Source organism: Primulina tabacum, chromosome 10 (assembly GCF_025594145.1).
Source record: "Primulina tabacum isolate GXHZ01 chromosome 10, ASM2559414v2, whole genome shotgun sequence".
Classification (NCBI taxonomy): Eukaryota; Viridiplantae; Streptophyta; class Magnoliopsida; order Lamiales; family Gesneriaceae; genus Primulina; species Primulina tabacum.
The window spans coordinates 29122140-29141820 of NC_134559.1; the positions used below are offsets into that span (position 1 = coordinate 29122140).

At 39.3% G+C, this 19681-nt stretch overlaps 7 non-coding genes and 1 pseudogene across 7 annotated transcripts; all 8 read left to right on the forward strand.

The window, feature by feature from the left end:
- Nucleotides 1-12361: 12361 nt before the first annotated feature.
- On the forward strand, nucleotides 12362-12480 carry LOC142514899 (5S ribosomal RNA). Its single transcript, XR_012810772.1, has one exon. It is a non-coding gene; the product is annotated as a 5S ribosomal RNA (ribosomal RNA).
- Nucleotides 12481-13163: 683 nt separating this feature from the next.
- Nucleotides 13164-13282, forward strand: LOC142513936 (5S ribosomal RNA). The gene has a single exon (XR_012809857.1). It is a non-coding gene; the product is annotated as a 5S ribosomal RNA (ribosomal RNA).
- Nucleotides 13283-14962: 1680 nt separating this feature from the next.
- On the forward strand, nucleotides 14963-15081 carry LOC142508319 (5S ribosomal RNA). Its single transcript, XR_012806539.1, has one exon. It is a non-coding gene; the product is annotated as a 5S ribosomal RNA (ribosomal RNA).
- Nucleotides 15082-15763: 682 nt separating this feature from the next.
- On the forward strand, nucleotides 15764-15882 carry LOC142514093 (5S ribosomal RNA). The gene has a single exon (XR_012810004.1). It is a non-coding gene; the product is annotated as a 5S ribosomal RNA (ribosomal RNA).
- A 684-nt stretch (nucleotides 15883-16566) lies between these two features.
- LOC142509462 (5S ribosomal RNA) lies at nucleotides 16567-16684 on the forward strand. Its single transcript, XR_012807635.1, has one exon. It is a non-coding gene; the product is annotated as a 5S ribosomal RNA (ribosomal RNA).
- A 681-nt stretch (nucleotides 16685-17365) lies between these two features.
- On the forward strand, nucleotides 17366-17483 carry LOC142515429 (5S ribosomal RNA). The gene has a single exon (XR_012811275.1). It is a non-coding gene; the product is annotated as a 5S ribosomal RNA (ribosomal RNA).
- Nucleotides 17484-18165: 682 nt separating this feature from the next.
- LOC142515088 (5S ribosomal RNA) lies at nucleotides 18166-18284 on the forward strand. The gene has a single exon (XR_012810950.1). It is a non-coding gene; the product is annotated as a 5S ribosomal RNA (ribosomal RNA).
- Nucleotides 18285-18948: 664 nt separating this feature from the next.
- On the forward strand, nucleotides 18949-19062 carry LOC142512111 (5S ribosomal RNA; annotated as a pseudogene).
- The last annotated feature ends 619 nt before the right edge of the window (nucleotides 19063-19681 follow it).

Sequence of the window (19681 nt, forward strand, 5' to 3'; positions counted from 1 at the left end):
CCTTCTCTAAGACCCTCTAATTTGCGATTTACCGCTTCAATTAAGCTTTCTTTTCCTCGAGAAATCCGCTTAGGAAGTTCGAAATTCGATTCCGGTTCCATTTTATCGTATCCCAGGCATAATAATAGCTTTACATTCGTTATTTCCTTCTTCTTATTTTTTTTTCTATTTTCTGGAAACATTTATCGATTTTTGTTGTCGTGAGCCGGTTCTGTGCGGAAGGGTATGACGCAGATTACTCCGGAGACGGTTAACTCATTAAAAACAATTATTTCGACTGTTTTATCTATAATTTACGTAAACGGTCGCGACACGAGGTCTTCCCAGGGAGGTCACCCATCCTAGCTCTGCCATCGCGCCAGAACGCTTAACTTCATAGTTATGATTGGGCGAGAGCAGTGCCGCGTGTTGTCCAACGCCGCCCGCTCCACACGTACTCGAGGGATATGATAGGATCGATTGACATGTCAAGAGTGTTTAGAAGGGGGGGTTGAATAAACACTCTCAATTAATATTGGTCTTATCGAATTTTTGAGTTCATTTTTGTGACAAGTTGATTCTCGGAATCTTGTTGGTCAATATCAATCAGTTAAATTGAGGTAGTTGCGGAAGGTAACTGACTGACAGATAGAATAAAGAACCGAAATAAAATACACAAGGATTGTTTCTGGATGTTCGGAGAATTCAATTACTCCTACGTCACCCCTTCTATCACAAGGATAGGATTTCCACTAAAAGACTTTGATCCAATACAACACTTGTACATACCCAGTTCAGTTAGGACTTACCCACTGCCTAAACTGAAACTCTTAGTATTACAAAATGATCTCTGTGCGTAACTGATCTTAGCACTATTGAATTAACAAATATTACAGAGTGCTAGTTTGCTCAACTTATAGCCTTGATTGCTACGAATAAATCAAGTAAGAGTGAGCTAAGATTTTGACAGAGTAATAGCAAGTTTTGAATGATGTATCGTCACTTCTTCTTTTTCTTCTGCCATATTTATACTCTTCTTTTCCAACGGTAATCTTGAGATAAATTTGAATCTTTGTATCCGTTGGTTTCCACTTGATTATTCCTTCGATATTGTTTGCTTCATTTATTGTAATTCGGCGTCTTAATTGCTTTGTCCGGAATGCGTTGTTTTAAGTAGTCTTGGTTGTTGTGCGGTGCTTTTGTAATCTGTTTTGTCTTCTTTGTTCTTTCCCGAGACATCTTCAGTTGAGAGACTTTGAGGCATTCGGCTGAATGTTTTAATTGATCAGTTCCAACTGATCAGTTTACTCTGTATCATTGAATCAGCTGATTTCAGCTGATAAGTTCAGTTGCCGAATTTGCTTGCGCGTATCAGTTGATTCATATTTTCTTAATCGATTGATTAATGTTTTGTCAAACTCCAGAATCTAGTTTCCAACAATTTCCCCCTTTATGGTGTTTGACAAAACCAAGTGATTTAAGATCGAATAACTGAGCTCTTTGTAGATAATAGATTACACAACTGAATCATAAAATAACTGGATTCCTTGTAGATAACATAAAATCTGAGAATATTATATCAGTTGATTCTAATAATCTGATTAATTCTTCTTCAGCTGCTGTTCTTCCCCCTTTTTGTCAAACAACTCCATTTTGTCTGATAAGTTTCGAACGTCAATGGAAAGAATTTTTACATCTGATGAGATACTTGTGGCAACAGTTGTGAGGGAGGTCTGTAGCAATTCTATTTTATTTGAAACAGAGGTTTCCAGTCGCTCAACTCTCTGACTAATTACATCCTGAGTTGTAAAGAGTGAGTTAACTAGGCCCTTCTTTATTTCATGCACAATTCTGCTAAGAGAGTCCATGTTGGCTTGAAGAGCGTTTAGTTTCGCCGAGTCAAATTCAGTCGAAGAATCTAATTTGACAGTATGAGACAGTTGTTCGAATTGAATTTTCTTTATTTCAGCGGGCATCTGCTGCATATTGTACTGTATGTTCTGTATTTCTTCAAGAACAACATCCATTTCTGTGGATTAAATTGGAGGTCGCTGACTGGGCGTTTCTGAATGCTTCGATGTTTGTCCAAAAAGAACTAATGCTTGATTAGTTTCCATTGTTCCAGCCATAGGCTGAGCTGGAATGTTTTCTTGAATTTGAGATGATGAACGTTGGTTTTGATCAAGAAATGGACTGTCTGGCTGAATGATGGAGATGGATGGTTCATACATAGGGGACTCATGTGGAGAATTAACTGAAATTTGTTCTTGCTCCTTTGATTCAGTGAGCAACTGACCTTCTACATGTTCAGCAGTTTCTTGTTCTGAGGGTTTTGCTTGTTCATCAGTTTGAATATCTTGTTCAGCAGAAGTTTCTGGCTGAACTGGTGCTTCAGTTTGAGCTTTTTCCGTTTCAGTTATTTCTTTTTCTGAAGTTTGGTTTGGCACTTCAGTTTGATCTTTAGTTTGAGCAGATATAAATTTTTCAGCAATAAGTGACTCAGCTGGTGCTTCAGATGATATCTTAATGTCTTGCTCTGGTTGTTCAGTTGAATGGGTAATTGAGTCATATTGTATTTCCTCTAGCTGAGCTTCCAAGGTAACAGCTTGAATGATTTCATCAATGTTTGCCAAGGATAGTTCTGCTTCAGAATATAGCTGATGTTCTGTCTGAGAGGATTGAGGTATTCCCTGAACTGGCTTTTCAGTTGCCTGTTGTGGAGATGGTTCTTTTTGTGGAGAGGAGGATAAATCTTTTTCAATATTTGAGTTGGGGGGTTTGTCATGAAGAACTAGTTCCTGATCTTCTTCCCAAAATCTGATTTCACTCTGCAGACTACTAAGATCTGTGTCCAGTTGAGTGAACACAGCTCTATCATTGTATGCAATTGGACTTGTGGGATTGTAGTTGGACTTCAGCTTTGCTACCATTCTTGTTAGCTTTTTGACGCGAATCTGATTAAAGAAATATTTCTGCCTTTCTAATGCCTGTGGAATTGTAGCAGCTTTGACTACTTTCATCACAATTGCTTCTAGCTTGATGAACTTTTTCAGTTGAGATCTATGCTTCAGTTCTTTGGCAAAGATTTCTGTTCTGAAACTTTTCCAACAATCAAAAGATTTTAATTGTGATGTGGCAAATGCATTGACCTGTTCCCAAACTAGGTCAATGTGTGTTTGAATGACATTGGATGGCCGGGGTTCTTCAACCAGCTTGCCTTTTCCTTTGTCAGTTGAGAGAATGTGAGGAAGATCCATTCCAGAATGTGTGGAGTGCACTGGTTCCCTTAATATTACACCTTTAGATCTAGCTCTAGGCAGGATGGTAGGGCGATTTACAAGAGTCAAGGGAGCTCTTACCTTAGCTGGTGTCTTTGCTTTGGTAACTGAATCATCAGGTGAGACTACTTGCAAAGGGATAGCCTGAATGGGCTGTTGAGCAGCTGATTGAATAATTTTCTCAGGTGGAATGACTTCCACTGTGGTTATTGGTTTGGTTCTTTGAGTCCTTGGTCTCTTGACAAGCTTAGGGGAAGGAGTTTTCTCTGAATCTGATTCACTGAGAATCAGTTTCCTTTTTGTTGTTTTGACCTTCTTGACTGGTGATGGCTCAACCTCTATTTTGGTTTTTGATGGCAAGGTGTTTTTGGCAGTAAAGACCTTGAATTTTGATGATGTTTCAGCATTTTCAGCTACCAAACCCTTCAGTTTTAACAGATAACTGATTTGGATGGCGAAGCCACATGACTGTTTGGATGACTTGAGCATATTCTTCAAGATGTTAAAAAGAATATATCTCCAATTTGCTTTCTTTTCACCCATGATTATGGTCATTACCTGGAATTTTTCGAGTGTAAGAGCAGCATAAGAACCGGCTTTTGCTAATATTCCCTTTGCAACGATATCAGCTAACAACTGAATTTCTGGTTTCAGTTCCTTCTTTGGATCGGAAACCTTGATTTTCCGTCCATCAGCAGATAGTCGAGACTGCATTTCTTCAATGTCATGAGTTTTTACTTCAGAAAAGCTGACATAACCATCAGTTGGCAAAGAGAAGATTTCTCCGAAAGCTTCTTCAGAAAGGAGTAGCAACTGATCATTGATAGTCACAGAGATAGTGTCATTAGCAGTGATAAATCCCTTCCGATAGAATTCATTGACCTCCTTGAGGTATATCTTCTGAGAAGATTGTCCCAAGAACATCCTGAGACCTGCCGACTCAAGCTTTAGAAATACATTCTTAACGTCTGCTTCTTGAATCGATAGAACCGAGTTAAAATCGATGACCATCGCATTCAAGATATGGGCTGGGATCTGGTTTGCCATTTCGGAAAGTGTAGTGATCTGCAAATTGAAGAGAATAAGTTCTGAAATTTGTATACTCTTAGAAACTGATTGTAATTGTGAAGAATAGAACTGAAGTGAAGCGGGCAAAATGCTTTTGTTCGTGACTATTCAAATTCTGGACACGTGTCAGCCCGGGAAAAATTTTGAATAAAAATGTGTGTACGTGTGTTGTAATCGTGTGTATATAATAATGAGCGGTTTTAAAATATGCCACATCATAAAAATTTAGTCACCTCATTTGATTTGGAATATAATAAGTTTTTAATTGGTTAACTTATGTGGGAAGATTTGTAAAATTTTCAAGCTGAACAATCAGTTGGGAAACTGATTCAAGTCAGTTCAGAATTCACAAACGATTGTCTTCTCAGTTAACGTTTTAAAAACTGACATTCCGCCTAAATTGGTGCATATAATAATTAAAGTAGTGCTACAAAATAATTTTAAGAGTCAGAGAGGTTATTGGTTTTGCTGAAACGTTGACGACTCTTCAACTTTCTTGATATTCTGCTATAAATAGAAATGGCTCAATTAGTTTTAGACATATCATCCAAAATATTCAAGATAAAAAATGTCTGATACGGGTGACTCAAGTCTTTCTCCCTTTTCTGTGGAGGCCAGGAAGGCTGAGATAGAATACGAAGTCTTCTATGAAAGTCTGCATTACTGGGAGCGATTGCAGGAGCTTGAGCTCTTATACAACTCTGGGGAGGCCACCACTCCTGAATTGGTGGCAGAACTGAATCAAGTGCGAAAGCACTTGAATATTGCTGTGTCGGTGGACGTCATCAAGGACGGTCACATGTATCAGCTGATGCTCCGCAAGGAATTGAAGATCCTGAGGCGCATAGCTCATTCTCACAGCTTTCTCATGACTGCTCCTTCTTCTCTATCTGTTTGGCTGAAATTTTGGATAATTGTTGTGGAGGAGAAGTATGATGATGTAATCCAGACCAACATTTATAAGTAATGAAATATTTATCTGGTTTTAACTCTGTTTTTCTGCAAATGATATATTTCATCAGCTGTGATATGTAAACAAATGAACTGATGAGAGACTAACTGTCATAAGTTGATCATGAACTGGGACTATTTAAACAACTATTAATAGAATTCAAACTGGTGTCAGTTGACAATGAACAACTGATAACTTAAAGTCCTTGGTAAATGTGAGAGACGCATTGATTAACTTGAGACTCTTCAGCTTCTCCAACGTCATTTTCCTATAAATAAGATGATAGTGATAAAAATGTGATGCAATATCAGTTCAAAAATATTTCAATATGTCTGATTCTGATGCATGCAGCAGCACTCATGTTCATGTTACTGAGCAGTCAACCCCTCGTTTAAAAGATATCAAGAGAAAGATGCAGATATATGTTTTTCAAAAGGTGATGTTAACATGGGAAAAGATTCATGAGTTGAAGAGGGTGAGTGACAGTGGTGCTATTCCTACTCGTGCTCAGGAGGCAAGAGCACTGAAATACCTTGCACGTTTTGAAGTGAGGCATGTTAGGATTTGGTTGAAGACAAATGTCTTTTGGAAGCGATGCTATGGAAGGAGTGGCATGTTGTTGATAAGATTTCGAAATCTATGGCATTTGCTAGAGTTCGAATTTATGAGTTAAATGATTGGGTTAGGGCGTGGCTAGATTCAGTTGATTCCATGATATCTTCTGTAAAATGGGAACGTTGGTATTCTTAATGAAGCGTTATTTTCAATTTGTTGTGTTCTTATTTTCTGCATATAATTCTGTTAGTGAAGCAATATTACTAATAATTTCTAAGATAAATCAATTAAACCAAGAATATTTCGAAAGTAAGAAAACTTAGCCTCGGGTAATGGTTTTGTGAAGATGTCAGCTGCTTGCTGTTCAGTTGAAATATATTCTAGTCGAATATCCTTCTTTAATGCATGATCCCTAATGAAGTGATGCCTGACATCTATATGCTTGGTCCTTGAGTGAAGAACTGGATTATAAGTGATGGCAATTGTGCTGGTATTATCACAAAATATGGGCGATTCAGTTGACGTTACTCCATAATCCTTCAGTTGTTGCTGAATCCAGATCAGTTGTGCACAACACCTACCAGCAGCAAGATATTCTGCTTCTGTTGTTGAGGTAGCTATGGATGTCTGCTTCTTGCTGAACCAAGAGATCAGTCTGTCTCCTAAGAACTGACAAGATCCACTTGTACTTTTGCGATCAAGCTTACATCCTGCATAATCTGCGTGTGAATATCCAACTAAATTGAAGGTGGAGTCTTTGGAATACCATAGCCCAACATTTTGCGTGTCCTTAAGATATCTCAGAATTCTTTTAGCAGCTGAGAAATGTGATTGCTTAGGATTTGCTTGAAATCTGGCACACATACAGACAGCAAAAACAATATCAGGTCGACTGGCTGTTAGGTACAACAATGAACCTATTAATCCTCTACATAATGTCGCCTCTACTGATATTCCCCCTGCGTCAGTATCTAGTTTAACTGATGAGCTCATGGGAGTAGTTGCAGCTGAGCATGATTCCATACCAAATTTCTTTAGCAACTCCTTTGTATATTTTGTTTGACTAATGAATATACTAGTTTCCAGTTGCTTCACTTGCAGTCCAAGAAAAAATGTCAGTTCACCCATCACGCTCATTTCAAACTTTTCCTGCATTAACTTAGCAAACTTTTCGCACAATTTGGGGTTAGTTGACCCAAATATTATATCATCAACATAAATTTGAACTAATAGAATATGATTATTTTTAGTAAATTTGAACAAGGTCTTATCAACTGATCCGACTGTAAAGTCATGATCAGTTAGGAATTTTAAAAGAGTTTCGTACCAAGCCCTGGGAGCTTGTTTAAGACCATATAATGCTTTGTTCAAATAGTATACATGATCAGGAAGTTTGTGATTTACAAAACCTGGAGGTTGTTCAACATATACTTCTTCTTGTAACTGACTGTTTAGGAATGCACTCTTCACATCCATCTGGTAAACTTTGAAGTTTTTGTGAGATGCATAAGCAAGAAATATTCTGATTGCTTCCAATCTTGCAACTGAAGCATACGTCTCATCGTAGTCAATTCCTTCTTCTTTCCTATATCCTTGTGCTACTAGTCTTGCTTTGTTGCGTATAACTGAACCGTCCTCGTTTAGTTTATTCCTGTACACCTATTTTGTACCTATAATGGTTTTTGAAGTTGGTCTTGGAACTAAGTTCCAGACGTTATTGTGAGTGAACTGATTCAGCTCTTCTTGCATAGCATTTACCCAGTTAGGATCAGCAAGAGCTTCATCAGTTTTCTTTGATTCCATTTGTAAGACAAAGGCTGAATGAATAAATAAATTTAACATTTGATTGCGAGTTCTTACTGGATCAGATGGATTTCCTATTACCAATTCTAGTGGATGTGATTTTCTCCATCTGTACTCAGCATTCGTTGCATCTGCAACTTCTTCAGTTGGTAACTGAATGCAGTTTTCAGCTTCAGTTGATGCCTCGTCAGCTGATATTTGAATATTATCATTTTTCTTTAATAACTGATTGTCAGCATTGACTTCCTGCTCATTTAATTGATCCAATATCTCTGGTTCTGGTGTTTGAAGGATGTTTTGATTATTATGATTTTCATCTTTGTCATCATCTTCCAAACTGATATCTGAAAATCGATCAGCTAGCTCAACTTGATCAGTTGGCTTATCAGTTAGTGCAGTTTCATCAAAATCAACATGCGCAGATTCTTCAACATTTAAAGTTTTCTTATTAAAGACTCTATAAGCTATATTAACTGATGAATATCCAAGGAATATTCCTTCTGCAGATTTGGCATCGAACGCTTTTAAGTAATTTTTACTATTATCATGAATAAAACATCTACAGCCGAATATTTTGAAATAAGTGATTATACTTTTTCTTCCATGCCAGATCTCATATGGTGTTTTCATATGATTCTTATTAATCATTGATCTGTTCTGAGTATAACATGCAGTGTTTACTGCCTCCGCCCAAAATCTTTGAGAAATACCAGAATCAGCAAGCATTGTTCTAGCAGCTTCTTTAAGGGTTCGATTTCTTTTCTCAGCTACACCATTTTGCTGAGGAGTTCTTGCTGCTGAGAGATCATGCTTGATTCCAGCATTTTCTAGAAAGCTTGAAAGTGTTTGATTGATGAATTCAGTTCCTCGATCAGATCTGATTCGATCAATCCCAACTGATTTTTCATTTAAAAGTCTTTTAAAGAGTTTAATCAGTTGTCCAGCCGTATGGTCTTTGGATTTGAGAAAGATAACCCAAGTAAATCTTGAAAAATCATCTACGACCACCAAGGTGTATTTCATTCCCCCTAAGCTCATGACTGATATTGGACCGAAGAGATCCATGTGCAATAGTTCTAAGCATCGGGATGAAGACTTACAGCCCTTGTTTTTGAAAGAAGATCGTACTTGTTTTCCATACTGACATGGTGAGCAAAGTTTTTCTTTTGAAAAATTTATTTTGGGCAAACCAGTTACAAGTTCATGTTTACTCAGATAGGCAATGGATTTAAAGTTTAAATGATTTAACCCTTTATGCCACAACCAGTTTTGAGATGATTTTAAAGCAATAAAGCAGACCGGTGCATGAGGCTGTTCATTCCAACTGACTTTATATGTGTTTCCACATCGTTTGCCAGTTAGTATGATTTCATCAGTTGATGTTTTAATTGAGCATGAGTTTTTATCAAATTGTACCGAGAATCTATTGTCGCATAACTGACTGATGCTAATCAAGTTATACTTCAGATTCTCTACTAATAAAACATCTTTAATAGTAAAGTTACCATGGATAAGCTTACCCTTATCCACGGTTTTACCTTTGAAATTATCTCCGAAACTGATGTTTGGACCACTATATTTGGTCAGTTGAGATAGCATACTTGCATCTCCTGTCATATGTCGTGAGCAACCGCTGTCCAAATACCATATTGAATTTTTATCTGTACCTGTTACCTGCAAGCACACACATAATATGATTTGGTACCCATATCTATTTGGGTCCAAAACTTATTAGTCCCTTTGGAACCCATACTTGGATTAGTCTAACTGACTTTCCAGTAGCTGTATTCCAAATGGTTTTTCTCGGCTTTTGTGTGCTTGGTGAGTAGTGTACAGTTGATACAATATGTGTTTTAGTCTTATTCAACTGATTGTTCAATCTGTATCTCTTCTGAACTGGCTTGCAGTTATAGTAATTGACATAGTCATTCGAATAGTTTTTGTGAAATCTTTTTGATGACCCGCTTTGTGAATCAGTTGAAAGCTTTTGGCTACAGCCAATCCCATATCTTCTAGCCTTGTTCAACTTCTCAGTAGGTTGTTCAATCAGTTTACTGGGCTCAATTTGTTCTTGTACCACTGCTGATTTGACAAAGTGAATGTACTTCCCTTTGTTCATTGTCAGCTTTGGTTGAGTATCATTTGAAAACGTTTCTCCTTGATTACTGAACCCTAAACCAGTTTTATCAAAAACTGATTTTTGTGAATTTTGCATCTCATTCAGTGCAGTAGACGACTTATTCCAAGATTGAATGAGTTCAGTCTGTTTTGAATTTTCAAGGATCAATTTCTGGGTCAGTGACTGATCTTTCTTTCTCTCTGCTTTTAACTCAGCAATTTCCCTTTTTAGACTCAACCCATCAACTGATTCATCAGTTTTGGTTTTATTGTCCAAGGGATCATTTTGCTTTGACTTTATTTTCTCAAATGATGATGCAAGTTTCTGGTACTCATTTACCATTTCATGCAATGTTAAAATGAGTTCTTCTCGTGTAAAATCAGTTGAACTAAAATCAAATACCTGTTAACTTGTAGATTCTGCTTCTGTATCATTGGCCATTAGACATTTGACTTCCTCTTCATCACTTGAGCTATATGAGCTTTCTGGTTCTGATTCGTCACTATCAGTTTCTGCCCATTTGGATTTGTTCTCTTCAGCTAATAGAACCTCATGTTTCTTTTTGTAGGTTTTCTTATCATCTCTGGATCTTCTCTTATGCTCATATGATTTCTTTCTTCTGTCAGTTGATCCTTGACTGTCCTTTTTTGGTTTAGGACAGTCAGCAATATAATGACCTGTTTTGCCACAATTGTAGCAAGCATTTATTTCTTCTTTGGAATTGTTTCTCTGGTATTGCTTCTGAAAGTTTCCTTGGTTCTTTCTCATGAACCTCCCAAACTTTTTGATGAATAATGACATAGCATCATTGCTTAACTGATCGGCAGATTTCTCGACTGAACTGGTTGATTCAGTTCTTACAGCTGCTAGAGCAGTTGTAGCTGTAGGAGTAAATGGTTCTCCTTCTCTGCTCTGCAATTCAGATTCATAAGCCTTTAAATCAGCAAATAGTTCATGAAGTTCGATCTGGTTCAAGCCTTTAGATTCTCTCATAGCCATAGTTTTGACATCTCATTCCTTTGGAAGACCTCTCATCACTTTTAGTGCAACCTCTTTGTTAGTATACACCTTTCCGAGTGCATTTAATTCATTTACAATACTGCTCACCCTTTCATCATACTCATTCATTGATTCTCCAACCTTCATTTTGATATTGTCAAATTTCTGAACAGCAACAGAGAGTTTATTTTCTTTTGTTTGGTCATTTCCTTCATATAACTGAATCAACTTTTCCCAAATTTCTTTTGCTGTTTTGCACATCTTTATTTTGTTGAATGTTGCTTTGTCCAGTGTTTTGTATAGAGTATCTTTGGCCACATTGTCAAGATTGACTTTTCTTTTGTCCTCAGTTGTCCACTCTTCTCTGGGCTTTTGAATTCTCTGTGGTGCCCCTTTCAGTTATGGCAATTGCTGTATTTGCTTTTAGAAGCTTCATGGGTTCGTCTGTTATGACATACCACATGTCATCATCTTGTGCAGCTAAGTGAGCCTGCATTCTGATTTTCCAGTCATCAAAATCTTCTCTTGAGAACATAGGAATTTTATTGAATAAAGTCATGCTAGCAGATTTATAGATCAGAAGTATTCAAGAACAAGATTCAACCGCTCTGATACCACTTGATATGATCAATTGACATGTCAAGAGTGTTTAGAAGGGGGGGTTGAATAAACACTCTCAATTAATATTGGTCTTATCGAATTTTTGAGTTCAGTTTGGTGACAAACTGATTCTCGGAATCTTGTTGGTCAATATAAATCAGTTAAACTGAGGTAGTTGCGGAAGGTAACTGACTGACAGATAGAATACAGAACTGAAATAAAATACACAAGGATTGTTTCTGGATGTTCGGAGAATTCAATTACTCCTACGTCACCCCTTCTATCACAAGGATAGGATTTCCAATAAAAGACTTTGATACAATACAACACTTGTACAGACCCACTTCAGTTAGGATTTACCCACTGCCTAAACTGAAACTCTTAGTATTACGAAATGATCTCTGTGCGTAACTGATCTTAGCACTATTGAATTAACAAATATTACAGAGTGCTAGTTTGCTCAACTTATAGCCTTGATTGCTACGAATAAATCAAGTAAGAGTGAGCTGAGATTTTGACAGAGTAATAGCAAGTTTTGAATGATGTATCGTCACTTCTTCTTTTTCTTCTGCCATATTTATACTCTTCTTTTCCAACTGTAATCTTGAGATAAATTTGAATATTTGTATCCGTTGGTTTCCACTTGATTATTCCTTCGATATTGTTTGCTTCATTTATTGTAATTCGGCGTCTTAATTGCTTTGTCCGGAATGCGTTGTTTTAAGTAGTCTTGGTTGTTGTGCGGTGCTCTTGTAATCAGTTATGTCTTCTTTGTTCTTTCCCGAGACATCTTCAGTTGAGAGACTTTGAGGCATTCGGCTGAATGTTTTAACTGATTAGTTTACTCTGTATCATTGTATCAGCTGATTTCAGTTGATAAGTTCAGTTGCCGAATTTGCTTGCGCGTATCAGTTGATTCATATTTTGTTAATCGATTGATTCATGTTTTGTCAAACTCCAGAACCTAGTTTCAAACAGGATATAAGAATAAACATCCCACTCAATGTCGGGTGTGATCATACCAGCACTAATGCACCGGATCCCATCATAACTCCGAAGTTAAGCGTGCTTGGGCGAGAGCAGTACTAGAGTGGGTGACCCCCTGGGAAGTCCTCGTGTTGCACCCTTTTTCGTGTTTTTCTATTTTTGATTACTTGTTGACAGACGATTTTCGGCTCAAATCATCTGAATCTCGATCGGGACCAGATATGACATGTGAAATCAACGTAGCTCGGGCACTGCCGGATTTGGACAAAATTGTAGGCTAATTTGATTGTAAACGGGCAAACGGACGAGACTCATTGCTACGCAATGAGATGACGAGATTTTAGCCGAATTCCTTCTCTAAGACCCTCTAATTTGCGATTTACCGCTTCTGTTAAGTTTTCGTTTCCTCGAGAAATCCGCTTAGGAAGTTCGAAATTCGATTTCGGTTCCATTTTATCGTATCCCAGGCATAATAATAGCTTTGCATTCGTTATTTCCTTCTTTTATTTTTTTTTTCTATTTTCTGGGAACATTTATCGATTTTTGTTGTCGTGAGTCGGTTCTGTGCGGGAGAGTATGACGCAGATCACTCCAGAGACGGTTAACTCATTAAAACAATTATTTCGACTTTTTTATCCATAATTTACGTAAACGGTCGCGACACGAGGTCTTCCCAGGGTGGTCACCCATCCTAGCTCTGCCATCGCGCGAGAACGCTTAACTTCATGGTTATGATTGGGCGAGAGCAGTGCCGCATGTTGTCCATCGCCGCTCGCTCCACACGTACTCGAGGGATATAAGAATAAACATCCCACTCAATGTCGGGTGCGATCATACCAGCACTAATGCACCGGATCCCATCAGAACTCCGAAGTTAAACGTTCTTGGGCGGGAGCAGTACTAGGATGGATGACCCCCTGGGAAGTCCTCGTGTTGCACCCCTTTTCGTGTCTTTCTATTTTTGATTACTTGTTGGCAGACGATTTTCGGAATAAATCATCTGAATCTCGATCGGGACCAGATAAGATATGTGAAATGAAAGTAGCTCGGGCACTGCCGGATTTGGACAAAATAGTAGGCTAATTTGATTGTAAACGGGCAAACGGACGAGGCTCATTCTACGCAATGAGCTGACGAGATTTTAGCCGAATTCTTTCTCTAAGACACTCTAATTTGCGATTTACCGCTTCTGTTAAGCTTTTGTTTTGACGAGAAATCCATTTAGGAAGTTCGAAATTCGATTCCGGTTCCATTTTATCGTATCCCAGGCATAATAATAGCTTTACATTCGTTATTTACCCCTGGGATGTCCTCGTGTTTCACCCCTTTTCGTGTTTTTCTATTTTTGATTACTTGTTGACAGACGATTTTCGGCTCAAATCATCTGAATCTCGATCGGGAACAAATAAGACATGTGAAATCAACGTTGCTCGGGAACTGCCGGATTTGGACAAAATTGTAGGTTAATTTTATTGTAACAGGTCAAACAAACGAGACTCATTACTCCGCAATGAGCTGACGAGATTTTAGCCGAATTCCTTCTCTAAGACCCTCTAATTTGCGATTTTCCGTTTCTGTTAAGCTTCCATTTCCTCGAGAAATCCGCTTAGCAAGTTCGAAATTCGATTCCGGTTCCATTTTATCGTATCCTAGGCATAATAATAGCTTTACATTCGTTATTTCCTTATTCTTATTTTTTTTTCTATTTTCTGGGTACAATAATCGATTTTTGTTGTCGTGAGCCGGTTCTGTGCGGAAGAGTATGACGCAGATTACCCCGGAGACGGTTAACTCATTAAAAACAATTATTTCGACTGAAATCAACGTAGCTCGGGCACTGCCGGATTTGGACAAAATTGTAGGCTAATTTGATTGTAAACGGGCAAACGAACGAGACTCGTTACTCCGCAATGAGCTGGTGAGATTTTAGCCGAATTCCTTCTCTAAGACCCTCCAATTTGCGATTTTCCGCTTCTGTTAAGCTTCCGTTTCCTCGAGAAATCGATTTAGGAAGTCCGAAATTCGATTCCTGTTCCATTTTATCGTATCCCAGGCATAATAATAGCTTTACATTCGCTATTTCCTTCTTCTTATTTTTTTTTCTATTTTCTGGGTACATTTAATGATCTGGTGAGATTTTAGCCGAATTCCTTATCTAAGACCCTTTAATTTGCGATTTTCCGCTTCAGTTAAGCTTCCTTTTCCTCGAGAAAAAATGTTTAGGAAGTTCGAAATTCGATTTCAATTCCATTTTATCGTATCACAGGCATAATAATAGCTTTACATTCGCTATTTTCTTCTTCTTATTTTTTTTCTATTTTCTGGAAACATTTAGTTATTTTTGTTGTCGTGAGCCGGTTCTGTGCAGAACGGTATGACGCAGATTACTCCCGAGACGGATAACTAATTAAAAACAATTATTTCGACAGTTTTAGCCATAATTTACGTAAACGATCGCGACACGAGGTCTTCTCACGAAGGTCACCCATCCTAGCTCTGCCATCGCGCCGGAACGCTTTACTTCATGGTTCTGTTTGGGCGAGAGCAGTGCCGCGTGTTGTCCATCGCCGCCCGCTCCACACGTACTCGAGGGATATAAGAATAAACATCCCACTCAATGTCGGGTGCGATCATATTAGCACTAATGCACCGGATCCCATCAGAGCTCTGAAGTTAAGCATGCTTGGGAGAGAGCAGTACTAGGATGGGTGACCCCCTGGGAAGTTCTCGTGTTGCACCCATTTTCGTGTTTTTCTATTTTATATTACTTGTTGACAGACGATTTTCGGCTCAAATCATCTGAATCTGGATCGTGACCAGATATGACATGAGAAATCAACATAGCTCGGGCACTGCCGGATTTGGACAAAATTGTAGGCTAATTTGATTGTAAACGGGCAAACGACCGAGACTCTTTACTACGCAATGAGCTGACGAGATTTTAGCCGAATTCCTTCTCTAAGACCCTCTAATTTGCGATTTACCGCTTCTTTTAAGCTTCCGTTTCCTCGAGAAATCCGCTTCGGAAGTTCTAAATTCGATTCCAGTTCCATTTTATCGTATCCCAGGCATAATAATAGCTTTACATTCGCTATTTTTTCTTCTTATTTTTTTTCTATTTTCTGGGAACATTTATCGATTTTTGTTGTCGTGAGCCGGTTCTGTGCGGAAGGGTATGACACAGATTATTTCGGAAACGGTTAACTCATTACAAACAATTATTTAAACAGTTTTATCCATAATTTATGTAAACGGTCGCGACACGAGGTCTTCATAGGGAGGTCACCCATCCTAGCACTGCCATCGCGCCAGAACGCTTAACTTCGTGGTTATGATTGGGCGAGAGCAGTGCCGCGTGTTATCCATCGCCGCCCGCTCCACACGTACTCGAGGGATATAAGAATAAACATCCCACTCAATGTCGCGTGCGATCATACCAGCACTAATGCACCGGATCCCATCAGAACTCCGAAGTTAAGCCTGCTTGGGCGAGAGCAGTACTAGGATGGGTGACCCCATGGGAAATCCTCGTGTTGCACCCCTTTTCATGTTTTTCTATTTTTGATTACTTCTTGACAGACGATTTTCGGCTCAAATCATCTGAATCTCGATCGGGATCAGATAAGACATGTGAAATGAAAGTAGCTCGGGCACTGCCGGATTTGGACAAAATTGTAGGCTAATTTGATTGTAAACGGGAAAACGGACGAGACTCATTACTACGAAATGAGCTGACGAAATTTTAGCCGAATTCCTTCTCTAAGACCCTCTAATTTTCGGTTTACCGCTTCTGTTAAGCTTTCGTTTCCTCGAGAAATCCGCATAGGAAAATCGAAATTCGATTCCGGTTCTATTTTATCGTATCCCAAGCATAATAATAGCTTTACATTCGTTATTTTTCTTCTTCTTATTTTTTTTTCTATTTTCTGTGAACATTTATCGATTTTTGTTGTCGTGAGCCGGTTCTGTGCGGAAGGATATGACGCAGATTACTCCAGAGACGGTTAACTCATTAAAAACAATATTTCGACTGTTTTATCCATAATTTATGTAAACGGTCGCGACACGAGGTCTTCCTAGGGAAGTCACCCATCCTAGCTCTGCCATCGCGCCAGAACGCTTAACTTTATGGTTATGATTGGGCGAGAGCAGTGCCGCGTGTTGTCCATCGCCGCCCGCTCCCCACGTATTCGAGGGATATAAGAATAAACATCCCACTCAATGTCGGGTGCGATCATACCAGAACTAATGCACCGGATCCCATCAGAACTCCGAAGTTAAGCGTGCTTGGGCGAGAGCAGTACTAGGATGGGTGACCCCCCGGGAGTCCTCGTGTTAATCACTTTTCGTGTTTTTCAATTTTTGATTACTTGTTGACAAACGATTTTCGGCTTAAATCATCTGAATCTCGATCGGGACTAGATAAGAAATGTGAAATTAAAGTAGCTCAGGCACTGCCGGATTTGGACAAAATTGTAGGTTAATTTGATTGTAAACGGACAAACGGACGAGACTCATTACTACGCAATGAGCTGACGAGATTTTAGCCGAATTCCTTTTCTAAGACCCTCTAATTTGCGATTTACCGCTTCTGTTAAGCTTTCGTTTCTTTGAGAAATCCGCTTAGGAAGTTCGAAATTCGATTCCGGTTCCATTTTATCGTATCCAGGCATAATAATAGCTTTACATTCGTTATTTCCTTCTTCTTACTTTTTTTTCTATTTTCTGTGAACATTTATCGATTTTTGTTGTCGTGAGCCGGTTCTGTGCGGAAGGGTATGACGCAGATTACTCCGGAGACGGTTAACTCATTAAAAACAATATTTCGACTGTTTTATCCATAATTTACGTAAACGGTCGCGACACGAGGTCTTCCAAGGGAGCTCACCCATCCTAGCTCTGCCATCGCGCCAGAACGCTTAACTTCATGGTTATGATTGGGCGAGCGCAGTGCCGCGTGTTGTCCATCGCCGCCCGCTCCACACGTACTCGAGGGATATAAGAATAAACATCCCACCTAATGTCGGGTGCGATCATACCAGCACTAATGCACCGGATCTCATCAGAACTCCGAAGTTAAGCGTGCTTGAGCGAGAGCAGTACTAGGATGGGTGACCCCCTGGAAGTCCTCGTGTTGCACCCCTTTTTGTGTTTTTCTATTTTTGATTACTTGTTGACAGACGATTTTTGGCTCAAATCATCTGAATCTCTATCGTGACCAGATAAGACATGTGAAATGAAAGTAGCTCGGGCATTGCCGGATTTGGACAAAATTGTACGCTAATTTGATTGTAAACGGGCAAACGGACGAGACTCATTACTACGCAATGAGCTGACGAGATTTTAGCCGAATTCCTTCTCTAAGACCCATCTAATTTGTGATTTAACGCTTCTGTTAAGATTTCGTTTCTCGAGAAATCCGCTTAGGAAGTTGGAAATTCGATTCCGGTTCCATTTTATCGTATCCCAGGAATAATAATAGCTTTACATTCGTTATTTCCTTCTTTTTATTTTTTTTCTACTTTCTGGGAACATTTATCGATTTTTGTTGTCGTGAGCCGGTTCTGTGCGGAAGGATATGACGCAGATTACTCCGAAGACGGTTAACTCAATAAAAACAATTATTTCGACTATTTATCCATAATTTACGTAAACGGTCGCGACACGAGGTCTTCCCAGGGAGGTCACCCATCCTAGCTCTGCCATCGCGCCAGAACGCTTAACTTCATGGTTATGATTGGGCGAGAGCAGTGCCGCGTGTTGTCCATCGCCGCCCGCTCCACACGTAGTCGAGGGATATATGAATAAACATCCCTCTCAATGTCGGGTGCGATCATACCAGCACTAATGCACCAGATCCCATCAGAACTCCGAAGTCAAGCGTGCTTGGGCGAGAGCAGTACTAGGATGGGTGATCCCCTCGGAAGTCCTCGTGTTGCACCCTTTTTCGTGTTTTTCTATTTTTGATTACTTGTTGACAGACGATTTTCGGCTCAAATCATCTGAATCTCAATCGGGACCAGATAAGACATGTGAAATGAAAGTAGCTCGGGCACTGCCGGATTTGGACAAAATTGTAGGCTAATTTTATTGTAAACGGGCAAACGGACGAGACTCATTGCTATGCAATGAGATGACGAGATTTTAGCCGAATTCCTTCTCTAAGACCCTCTAATTTGCGATTTACCGCTTCTGTTAAGTTTTCGTTTCCTCGAGAAATCCGCTTAGGAAGTTCGAAATTCGATTCCGGTTCCATTTTATCGTATCCCAGGCATAATAATAGCTTTACATTCGTTATTTCCTTCTTCTTCTTTTTTTTTCTATTTTCTGGGAACATTTATCGATTTTTGTTGTCGTGAACATGTTCTGTGCGGAAGGGTATGACGCATATAACTCCGGAGACGGTTAACTCATTAAAAACAATTATTTCGACTATTTTATCCATAATTTACGAAAACGGTCGCGACACGAGGTCTTCCCACGGAGGTCACCCATCCTACCTCTGCCATCGCGTCAGAACGATTAACTTCATGGTTATGATTGGGCGAGGGCAGTGCCGCGTGTTGTCCATCGCCGCCCGCTCCACACGTACTCGAGGGATATAAGAATAAACATATCATACCAGCACTAATGCACCGGATCCCATCTTAACTCCGAAGTCAAGCGTGCTTGGGCGAGAGCAGTATTAGGATGGGTGACCCCCTGGGAAGTCCTCGTGTTGCACCCCTTTTCGTGTTTTTCTATTTTTGATTACTTTTTGACAGACGATTTTCGGCTTAAATCATCTGAATCTCGATCGGGACCAGATAAGACATGTGAAATGAAAGTAGCTCGGGCACTGCCAGATTTCGACAAAATTGTAGGCTAATTTGATTGTAAACGGGCAAACAGACGAGACTCATTACTACGCAATGAGCTGACGAGATTTTAGCCGAATTCCTTTTCTAAGACCCTCTAATTTGCGATTTACCGCTTCTGTTAAGCTTTCGTTTCCTCGAGAAATCCGCTTAGGAAGTTCGAAATTCGATTCCGGTTCCATTTTATCGTATCCCAGGCATAATAATAGCTTTACATTCGTTATTTCCTTCTTCTTATTTTTTTTCTATTTTCTGTGAACATTTATCGATTTTTGTTGTCGTGAGCCGGTTCTGTGCGGAAGGGTATGACGCAGATTACTCCAGAGACGGTTAACTCATTAAAAATAATATTTCGACTGTTTTATCAATAATTTACGTAAACGGTCGCAACACGAGGTCTTCCCAGGGAGGTCACCCATCCTAGCTCTGCCATCGCGCCAGAACGCTTAACTTCATGGTTATGATTGGGCGAGAGCAGTGCCGC